Genomic DNA, 11825 nt, shown 5'->3' on the forward strand with positions numbered 1-11825 from the left:
CGGCTGGAAAAGAACGATGCAGTTTACGAGGAGTCGAAATTTTCGTTGTAACTTTCTTTTTTTACTATGTTGTACCTCGGTCCCATATAGTAAGGAAAGACGACCAGACGCTGCTACACTTAGTAAGCTATCAGAAGAGTGTTTACCAACGACAAACTCGTTGGGTTTAAACTTCTGGCTGGCCACGTCTTAGGGTCGTCACTGCCCCACTAGGGGGGGAGTGATCTGTAGCGGTAAATAAATCCCCAAAATAAATAGCTCTGTAAGTTTTCGACATTGGATGCTGACCATATGTTTTAGTGGACTCATCTAGCTGAAGGCGCTCGGTCAGGCATCCGCACCAGATCACGTGTGGTAACGCCGTGCTCAACATCAACCGCAACCGCTAGCCAGATTAGATCAGAGAATTCCGATATATTGGTCATCGCCAAATATACTCTTCCGATCTCCTCGACTCGGTCTTTTGATTTCTCTGGGTGGGAACGAAATATATTAGAGGGTGTTACTGGTAAAAGCGTTGTTAAACACTGAATACCTGTGACATCATCAAGCGGTTTGCACCTCAGCTGATATCTTTCTTACTAAAATCTGAGAATTTGATCGAAATTAAGAACTGACTCACCGTTATCGATAACAACTTAATGGAAATTTCTGGTTTGAAACTAGTGCTGTTTGGTAGCCTAGCACCACTTACTTATATTATTTTTGTGCCATCATCATTCATGGGGCATGTGGGTTGAGTCACATCAACCTTCAAAGTATGCCGACCTGAAGTCCTTACAAAACGCTAACGTCTACCTCGTTATCTAATTTGATGAAATTCATGGTATGTGATGGCCCGAAATAGTGGCATTCACACCGCAAATGCTTTTTCAGGTAAAGTTATCCATGCAATAAGCATACGTTGGTCGTGACACACAGGTGACTCACTTCGTTTGATCACAAGTGGGTGGAAGATGTTTCTTACTTTAAATTATTTGAAACGGGCTGTTGGTATGGTAATGGATATCTTGTCAGGAAACCTAAACGTGTCATTGTTTATCTTGAACAGACAAGCTGGTCAATACTTTACTACTCAGTAATAATTTTAACACTTGATCTGCTGTGCCAATGGAAAACTAGTATACCCTCATTCCCTATGATTTCCGCTTTATTAAAAGATGTGACAGAATCGCTTTACCGTGTTGACTGGCGCTTTTTCGGACCACAATCTTTAATCAGCTGGATATCTTGAGCCCCCATCTTTTGTTCAATAACCTAACTCCGTACGAATATATATATATATATAGTCTCCTTAAACTCCTATAAATAAACACAACGGAGTTCTAGCAATATGTTTCAAAATCGGTTCATTATTTCGAGTTCAAATTTCAAAAGCTAACGACTGCCAGACTGACCTACTTTCCAATAAAAAGAATTGGACTCGTTTGAAAAATCCTGTTGACTGATTGTTTCATAAACATCACCAGATATTCCACAACTCTGAAACAGTTACCGTCTGAATGCTAGCCCTATAAACAAAATTCTCATTCTGGAACTGCGCATATTGCAGTCGGATTTCAGGTGTAGAGTTAATTCTTTCAAGAAGGTAAGCCATAGAGACCAAGCTCTTAAATGTTATTTCCGGTAGATTCTGTTAATTTCTTCAGTCAAAAGCTGGTATTATAATGCTTCTGAACGGAAGGTTAAGTGGAAAATTCTACCGTCGAACTAGCCAAAAATGCTCTTCAACGCGAATAGTGAAACGTTAGTTCGAAAAGCATTTTTTGCAGTTAGCGTAAAACTCGTTGAAAATACTCTCACTGATTTTCAGGTATCGAATTCTTGTTTAATAACTGTTATTTTCTGCTACTTAGTGCGTTGGTTTGTGTTAGAGAAACCCTTGACTGTATGGCATAAGCTGTACCGTTTGAGGTATTTTGTATTTTTGATATAATTTGTTCTCTTTGTTAAATTATAATCATTTAGATTAAACACAACGTTTGTGTTTCGATATTATTTAATAAGTCATTCAAATACACTTTGTACGCTATATAAAAGAACGTGGTCCGGTCTAACTGAAAACTTTTTGGCTCCTTAGGTCTGCATTTAAACCGAATATTAGCATTTTGGTAGTTACACCTATCGAAAACATTTAAGAAGTCAAAGCATATAACTCAAAGAACACGCTGATGATCTATTCAAAGCGCTTTATTGGACGGTGTTTTCTTTTATTTGTTACCGTTTTGTATTGTGACCTTTATTCAGGTCTCTTGTTAGGAACCAATACTAATACAGGTTACTGAAATCATTGCAGATAGACATCCGATCCCTCTTGTTGGTAATACCCTTATTGGTTCCCAGACATTGAATATCTATTAACTCATCATTCTTTTTTGTTTAGTACGTTAATTAACCCAAGAGAAACGTTTGACTGTATAGCACAAAATGTTTCCTTCCGTTAAAATAGAACCGTTCAAATTGAGTACAAAGTTTATGTTTTGATATAATTTAATATGAGTCGCTCGAAAACGCTTCGCACGCTATACGGATGAACGTGGTTTGGCCCAATATAATAAACTTTGGTTCTTCGGTTCCGTGTTCAGACCGAATACTGGGATTTCGGTCTTTACATGACACATAACATAACTTTTCTTCTTGTCCTTGAGGACGGTTGACCATCCGTCCAACGCGGTCCGCAAGTTGATTATGCACTAGTAACACTTCTTGAAACCGTGATGTGGGAGTGAAGGGAATTTAATGTGTAGTAAGTAACTACATAGACTTTCGTATATCATAGACTCCATAACTTTCGAGGATATTGAGAGACGCACTGCCGGCCGGATGCTTGAAGTTTAGTTGGGTTGACCTCCCTTAATAATTGTTGCAATGTGAGCCAGCTTTCGATTTTCTGGTATTGCCTCTCGGCTAAGCGAATGTGAGAATACCACGCTAAACGAGCCGGGATAAATATTCTTGTTTAGACTATAAAGTCTCTGACACATCACTTAAGCTCCCATGCTCAATTTCGAGAATCCAGTTGAGTTGCAGACGAAGCTCTCGTTAATGTAGATAGTATGTGACGGTTTAAAAACATGGTTCTACTAGAAAGTCGGCGGCATCCCCGTCATTGTTCGTCGAGCCTCTAGGTTTTAAAAACTGGAAAACCCCGATTTGGGCTCGTAAAGGGGAAGCTGCTAAACAAAATAATGTTTTTGGAATAGGAGATGAATTTATCGAATGGCTTTATCTGACACTGGAGCCTTTTTTTCCTGTGGCCTTTGTGTATTGGTTTCCTGCTAGTTTCAACCGCCCTTATGTGCTTTGGTTACTAATTCGTTTATATTCCCCTCAGTAGTGCTTTTTGCCCCTTGGCACTCGGAGAATGCGATCTTGATGACTGAAGGATCCTTTTAATTTGTAGGGGCCGTTTGCATGGCGGACGTTTGTAGCACATAAGATCGTGTGCAGTAAGAAATTTCAATGAGCGTCCAAATCAAGTTGACAGTAAGCTTCTCAGTTCACCTGCTGTATATTGACCCGTATAGATGACACATTGAACAGTCTAATTCTAAAGTTTGTTCTTAGTAGGATGTTTCATCCCAGGTTGGCCGGTGACGGCTTGATCACTCTTTCTCAAGGGAGACAGGACTGATGGTTTCCTGTGGACGGCTCCAACTAGATATCTCGAGGTTTTAGACAGTCTCACTGAGCACCTCAACGATCCACCAAGGTTTATAAACTTCTGAGCGCATACTTCATTTGTTGCTAAACTGTATAGTAGGTTCTGTTCTTCCTCCACATTCCCGCTTTTCTGTCGGCGTAGAACAACAACCCGAGTTTTATTAGCTCCTGGCCTGTAATTCGATAAGATTCACATACATCGAATTCTTAACAGATGAGTTTTATTAGCATTACTTGTTTTACACTATTCATCCATTTTTTAGGCAACTTGTAGCGTTCGTATATAGGCAGTTGTCACCTTTGATATGAAACGCGTGAGCTTCCTGATTTTCTGGACGAGCCTTATAATATTGAACAGGCGACCTACATATAGAGGGTTTTCCTTCACTCAGGTGAGCCATGTAACCGATAATGGCTCAGTTTTAGGAAGTTTGTGTTTCCTGTTTAACTCTTCCTTAAGTATCTTTTATATCTGCTTTGGAAAGCGGGGAACCACTGTAATGCCCACAACGTGAAGTAAAAACATCAAGACTAGTGCAATTCAAGATTTATTAAACCAAAAAGCTAGACAACTTAAGCTAAAAATGCGCACATTTATATATGCATTTTACACCCATTTCGATTATTGATTAGAATAAAATCATTTATATGAAAAATGCTCGGAGTTATGACAAACCACATGCAGAATTTCATGATGAACATGGTTCACGTTAAGATGACACAAGAATATGTAATCCTAAATAAGCATCACACTGCTGTAAATAATTGTCACACCAAAAAATATGCAAATCGGGAAACCAAGCAACACCCAATAATTATCACATTAAATCAAAGGCGGAGGTGATATAGCGAAAAAATCATAATGAATAAAAAATGTAATTTTGTCTTATTAACCCCTTACATCAGCATCCTGTCGTATCTGTCCTGCAGATTGAGTGGTTCAGAGCTGTTTTCAAGGCTCGTAGTTATAAGAGAGCTATAGCGAACGGTGGTTGCTCTCTCAGGCTTCTGAGTACATTGAGATTGGGATCCCTTTAGTTTGGTTGTTGAAATGTAGTTCTAGTTTTCCTGCTTTTAGCTGACTGGTAGGACAGTGTTTGTAATCGATCGCACGACGGATTCACAAGCTGATTTTATTACAAGACTTGGTCCGTACAGTGTGTTAAGTGATTAAGTTCGATCTATTTTAGCCCTGCTAATGGGATCTGATCGTCTACAGCAGAAGTATTTAAGGGAACATTTGCATCCTTAGACTATGCGCTGGAGGAAACAAGACTCATGAGAGAGACAATCGCTGTCGATGTTATGGCGGTGCATAGTTTCAGAATGTTCTCGCTAGTGTTGATATACCTTCCATCTGTACTAGTATTGTCGAAGATGCTATTCTTAGACGCACAGCTCGTCTCTGTTTTTTATCCCTTTCAGAACATTTTTTGGGTTTACTGACAATCTTTTTCCTCAGACGTGTCAGAAGACTGGTGATATTGTCCCGCAAATGTCTGGCATTCATGTTATGTGTGTCAAACGCCCACTAGCGATATGACAGTAAGTATCTTGAAAACAATTGCTGTAAGGTATGACGATGCTTCTTGAAAATAGCCTTTTAATTTGACACACTGCATGCAGTTAAACTGAATCCAGATAGCCTACAAGTGATCTTAGTAACTATAGTGAAATATAAGTTGTCAAACGAACCATAGAAAACTCATGGAGAGTGATTGAAGAATACAATAAAACGGATAAAAATAGGTGGTACAAGAGGTCGAGATATTTTAAAACTTGCCTAGTCATAAAAAAATTAAAAAACTGATTAGTAACCTCAAGCAAAACTCAGTTAACCATTAACTGGGATAAAACTAAAAATGTAATCTACCGAGCGTTCAGCTCAGTGCAGGTCCTTTGAATCAAATATAGTGCTTTGTTTGCGTAAGGATGCCGCAAAAGTTTGAAAAATTCAGTTTCAGTTTGGAAAAGACGGGAGGCTTGATGGCCTGTGTTAGTTCTGGCATAGGTGGTCTCTCAGCTAATCCAACTTTCTTTCGAAAGAGTCAAGGGACGAATCCTCAACCATGTGCTGAGGAAGTGAACTTCACTCGTTGATGATTCGATGGGAAAACCGATAGTCAGTTGACAAGTAATTTGTTCTGGGCTTGTGAACTTTTTTGAAGTGTCCTCGTAAATTCTCTGTTTTGAGAGGCAAGAAAAATGAGGGCATATCAGGCGCAAACTTATCACTAAGCAATTTGAAAACTGTAATCAATTCGCCTCTAGTTCTACGATATGAAAACGGGAATAGGTTCAGCTTGGCCAGTCGAACTTCATACGGAAGCTTCGCTATTCCAGGAATCAGCTTAGTCGCCGTTCTCTGGACCTTTTCTAGAAGCTCGCTGTCTTTTTTAAGCAGGGGCTAGCCGCTTGTATGCAGTACTCAAGTTTAGGATGTACGAACACTGTATACAAAGTCAAAAACGTTTTGGCGTCGACATGACTAAAAGCTCTACGTATTGACCATAACGTTCTAAAACCTTTGGCGGTTATTGCACGGCAGTGTGCAGTAGTCCTTAGGTCTTGGCTAACGGTGACTCCTAAGTCATTATATGTCTGGACGACAGGTAGATCAGTGTTATTCATCGTGTATGTATCCGTACCTTGATGACCGATATGCATCACAACAAACTTAGGAGCATTAATCGGCAACTGCCAGGTCTGAGACCATTCAGATAATTTCTTCAGGTCATTTTGAAGTTCTAAGCTATCACTCTTACATCGTATCGTTCTCCATATCTTGACATCGTCAGCATATAGCAAGACCGATGATGATAGGAGACGAGGAAGGTCATTTACATACAAGAGGAATAGCACTGGCCCCAAAACTGTACCCTGGGGCACTTCACTAAATACAGTTCCCCAGCCAGAAACTTTGGGTTCACCTGTACTCTTTGTTGACGCCTAACTAAGAAGTCTTTTATCCACATCAATAGATTACCTTCAATCCCGACATTTTTAGCTTACTTAACAGCCGGTTGTGCGGAACTTTGTCAAAAGCTTTGCTGAAATCAGTGTAGGGTACGTCTACAAGTAACTTTTGGTCCTCAATAGCGCACCAGCTTTCACGAGCGACCAATAAGTTAGTGAGACAAGAACAACCTATTCTGAAACCGTGCTGTTTCTCCAGAAGCATCCGGTTTTCATCGAGGTACTTAAACAGCTCCTTTCAAATAATTTTTTCTAAGATTTCAACAACAACTTCAGTTAGGCTAACGGGTCGGTAATTCTCAGGTTTATGTTTCGTACCTGTTTTGAAGACAGGACTTACTATGGCGTTTTGCCAGTCTTTTGGTAAACGACCCTGCGTTACGGATAGGTTAAATCATATACACAAAGGGCTCAAAACGAAGTTAGATAATTCTTTCAGTAGCCCAGGATGAAATTCATCGGGCCCCTTGGATTTAACTATGTCACGCTTATTTAGCAGACCAGAGACATCGATTTCTTTAATGGTCATGCTATCCAGTGTATGTGTGGGGGGATTTGTATGCACTGACGGGAAGGGTGCTTCCATGGTATTTACACTGCTAAAGTAGTTTGAGAACGTTTCGTGCCCTGCGCAAATGGCATATCTCGAAGTAGGTTATCTATGAATCTTTGAAATGTCTGTGCCACATTTCTCAGGCCGAATGGCATGCGTACAAACTTGAACAAGCCGAAAGGTGTAGTAATAGCTGTCTTGGGGATATCTTCATCAGCCACCGGGATATTGTGATATGCCCTGACTAAGTCAATTTTAGTGAATATGTCCATACCCTGTAAACCGTTTGTGAAATCTTGGATATGCGATATTGGGTACCTATCTGGTACGGTTTGACGGTTGAAGGCTCTGTAATCCTCGCACGGCCGCCAGTCGTCTTCATTCTTCTTTGGGACCATATGCAAAGGGGATGTCCACTGACTATCAGAGGGATGGATAATACCCAGTTGTAGCATATAATCAAACTCGACCCTAGCGATTTTGAGCTTGTCTGGTGCTAGTCTCCTGGGTTTCGCAAACACTGGTGGACCTTCGGTTTTGATAGTGTGACTTTAGAAGGCTGTGGGTTTGGTCTAGTTAAGTTTGGAAATTCCACGAGTATATCTTGGAATTTCGCTGTTGCTACTGGAGGAGTTTGAATCAATTTAAGAGATGCGATGTGACTTTCTTTGCCTTTTGTGTAATTCGAAGTTTCTTTCAGTGTTAAGCGCCGTTTCTTAGTGTCAACTAGGAATTCGTATCTCTCTAGAAAGTCCATCCCCACTATTGCCAGATATAAGTCGGCTACCGTGAAAACCCAAAGTAATTGTCTCCTGAACCCCAAATCTGCGGTTAAAGTCTTCTGCAGCTTGAAGTGTAATTGGGGATGTTTCTCGACTCAGCTCAGTTTTATTTTGAGGGATGATACTAAGAGCAGCGTCAGTATCCACCAAGAAATTCAAGCCAGAGTTTCTGTCTCTAACATAAAACAAGCGACTGTTTAGGCGACCCTCCTCAGTCGTCGCGACCTGGGGAGGGGTTACACGTTTCTCGCTGTCTTTGAATTATGCTTAGGCCAGGCACATGGTTGCATGCACTTGGCTGAGTTGACACCAAACTTCCAGTGGTACCAACAAAACTGCCCAGATTGTCTGGACATTTGTGACCTGTTTTGTGACTTGGGTTGTGGTCGTTGTGGTGACCTACTCCTGTTTCTATGACCCACTTGCATTCTGGCGACAGCCTCAGTGAGCCTCTTCACACTCGCAATGAGTCCTTCTGTGACCGGGTCTTTTGCTGATTCTACTTTTTGTGTGTGATTAATCGTGTCTGATCCAGTTGGAGGACCTCTTTCCATTATTCTATCGGCTATACTCACTAAATGAGATAATGAGGTTTCAGGATCCTGTGCATCCAAACAGTGTTGGACGTAGCATGGGCGAGCTTGTATCCATCCTTGTTTTAGGACTGCTTCACCCACTGTGTTATCACCCACTAAGATTTGGAGGTGACGTAAAAACTGTGACGGTGACCTATCACCTAGTGTTTTTCCTTGGACAAGTCTTTGGATTCTTTGACTGTCCGATAATGATAAACGTTTCATTATCTCTCGTCTTAAGATGGTGTATGGTTGTGGTGATGGTGGACTTGAAATCAAGTCACGGACTTCTTTGGCGACTGAAGGGGGGAGGATAGAACACAAGTCTCTATGGCGAATCCCTTCAGATTTGACATTGTGTCTCGTGAAATAATGCTCTAGTTGAGCAAACCACAACTCAGGACCACTACGATCAAATTCTGGAAGTAAGGATTTCATAGTTATAAAAGTTTCTATCTCCACTGGTAACAAATCCTCCAGATTATGGGTTTCTATTGAGTCTGACATGAAGTATGTGACAAATATGGCAATAAAATTAGCACGAAAAATGGTTACTATAACGCGAATAACTTAAGATAGTAAAAAATTAACTATTTATATACCCAACTTAGTTTACGGGTAGTTAGGTCTACTTTTACGATTGAGTAAAAAAAATAATATGAATAACAGAAATGAGGTTGAATTTGTGTTCAAAAGGGCTCGCCAGTTTCGTGCCTTAAGGTAGCCTTCGTGCTATTGATAGAAGAAACCAGACAAGTAGTAAATAGGTCTTTATTCCGATCTTCGCTCAGTCACAGTGGAGCGTGGGATTATTTGCTCAGACAAACAAAGCCTCTCAACATTCAATATAAGATAATAGGAATTATAAAGCCTATGGAAAATGCGGAAGTGAATGAATACTTGACTTATACTGTTTTGGCATATACTTGGTTGTTTGAGGTCAACTCTTAACCAACCAACCTATGCTGTTACAAACGCTTGAGCCTCACCAAAGTTGTCCTCTACTAATGATGCGGCAGTATTGTCTCCCCATAGTGCAGGAATATTTCCTCTGTGATATAGATTGTTTTCCTACGCTCACCACTCAGATTCATGTTTCCAATTTTATGCCGGATTAGCTATTCTATTAAGGCAACCTATAACATGCTAACTCGGACTTTTACACTAGGATTGCGTGGTTGGCATCAGATGGATAAAAAGAGGAAAAAATGAGACAACGAAAGATATAGTCATTAGTATTCTTAACATTTCACCCTCTATATAGACTCCCTTCTAATAAACCGCTTTCCTTGTACCAGCCTCTGACTTCTCTTCCTTCACGTCGGCTTACTCTAACTTATTAAACGACACAACTCATTGTTCTTTATTACCACATTCTCTAATATGGAGCCTCTGACTTCATTTCACTCTAACAAGAGATAATATGAATTTATTCTAATTTATTATACCTCTGTCCGTTCTACTACACAATGTTAAGCAACGTTTGGCGTTCATATCCGAGTGCCTTGCTGCTCTTCTGTTCCTCTTTTTTTCTTCTTCAGAAATTTGCTCTGAGGGCACAGCTATGAAACTTCTGACGTCTGGAACAAACATGACGTGCGTGTCTCCTCAAGGTCATAGTTTACAGCAAGCGCCCTACGAGTATACTTTATAACAACTACAAACTTAATAAGTCGGGAAGTATTTCGTGAACCAACAAATGTTGTAATTTATAGGTCGTGCCTGTAAAAATGGCGTGTGCCTGCACATGCAGAAATATATATATTATTATTGTCCTTTGGTTTGTATAGGAATACAAGCGTTCAGGACATTCTATAGCTTCCTTAACAGTTTTTTCTTCGTACAACATTCTAGACTTTCGGGGTTCGAGGCACAGGTATTCCGAGCTTTTTTGGTACTGAGATTTTGTCTCATAAGTCCCCAATAACCTAAATCTATCCCACATTTTTCTCCTCTTACGGAGAAGAATGCGAACCTCCCTACTGAACCATGGTGGAGAGTTTCTCAGCCCTCTTGATATAGTCCAAGGGATGTGGAGCGTGTTAACTTTTAAGTACGAATTTCGAAATGCGTCTCAGGCCGTTTCAACTGAGGACTCTGAGTCTATTTTCTAATCTACTAACGATGCTGAGTGCATGATATCTGGTATGTTTGCTTTCCAGACGCTAGGTCTAGATTGGACTGACGCGTGCACGTGACTGACAGTTATATGGAACTCGAAAGTTAAAACTGCGTGATCACTTTTACATAGGGGTGGCATATAATGGAGGTTCGCAACGTCATCTTCATAGTGAGTCATTATAAGATCTAGTAAGGATGATTCAGTGTCCGGGTCGTACCTTGTCGCCTCTTGCACATGCTGCACTAGAGCACATGTGATAACTGCATCCACTAGTTCCTGCTCGAAGGAATTTTCTGACGATTCAGTTCGCAGATTTTCCTAGCCTACCATAGATGCATCAAAGTCCCCTAGGATTAGACATCGACCACTTTGTGACCAAGTATTGAGACTGATTAACAGGACTTCATTTACCTCACAGCTTGGACTGCGATAGACCAAACCAATCAGCAGCTCTTGTCCCTTGCATTTCAAGCGGCAACTAACTAATTCAAACGCCCCACTCTCATGCGATACACTTTTGATAGTGGCAAATGGAATAGCATTCCTAATGGATAGAGCTACCCCCCTCCTTTACGCTTTTGTGTTCTGTCGGCCCTTACTAACATAAGGCCTTCGAAATCATGTTCCATACTATCTATAGACTGTGTTCTCCAGGTTTCTGTGACTGCGAATATGTCTGACTTTGTAGGGTCAATCTGTACACCTAGTTCCGATCGCTTATTGAGAAAGCTTCGGCATTAGTGTAACAGATCCGAAATATATTTAAGTGGCTTCGTGCTCCACCCAGAGTGGCTTCGGCATCATCTTCTTTGAAGTCTCACAATCTGAAAATTCACAATTTTTATGTCCTTTTCGCCAGCGTCTAACCTGAGTTGTAGTTCTTCTTCGGCTTCCGTCTTTTTACGCGGTCTGACAATGGTAAGTCCCTACGGATAAAAACTCCTGAACCCTTTAATTTATGTGAATTCTATAAAATTAGGTCGCGTTCGTTCGAAGATTCGAATAATACTTTAAGCAGTCTGGATTGATTTGGTTTCAAGTTCGCTAGACTCCCTAGTCCGTACACCTTTAGCAAGGTCACCCCGGTCATATTTTGAGGCATGAGTTGATTAAGCAGCTGCTTAATCAGCACAATGTCATGCTCAAAACGAGCT

This window comes from Schistosoma haematobium, chromosome 4 (genome assembly GCF_000699445.3).
Source record: "Schistosoma haematobium chromosome 4, whole genome shotgun sequence".
In the NCBI taxonomy this organism is placed as follows: Eukaryota; Metazoa; Platyhelminthes; class Trematoda; order Strigeidida; family Schistosomatidae; genus Schistosoma; species Schistosoma haematobium.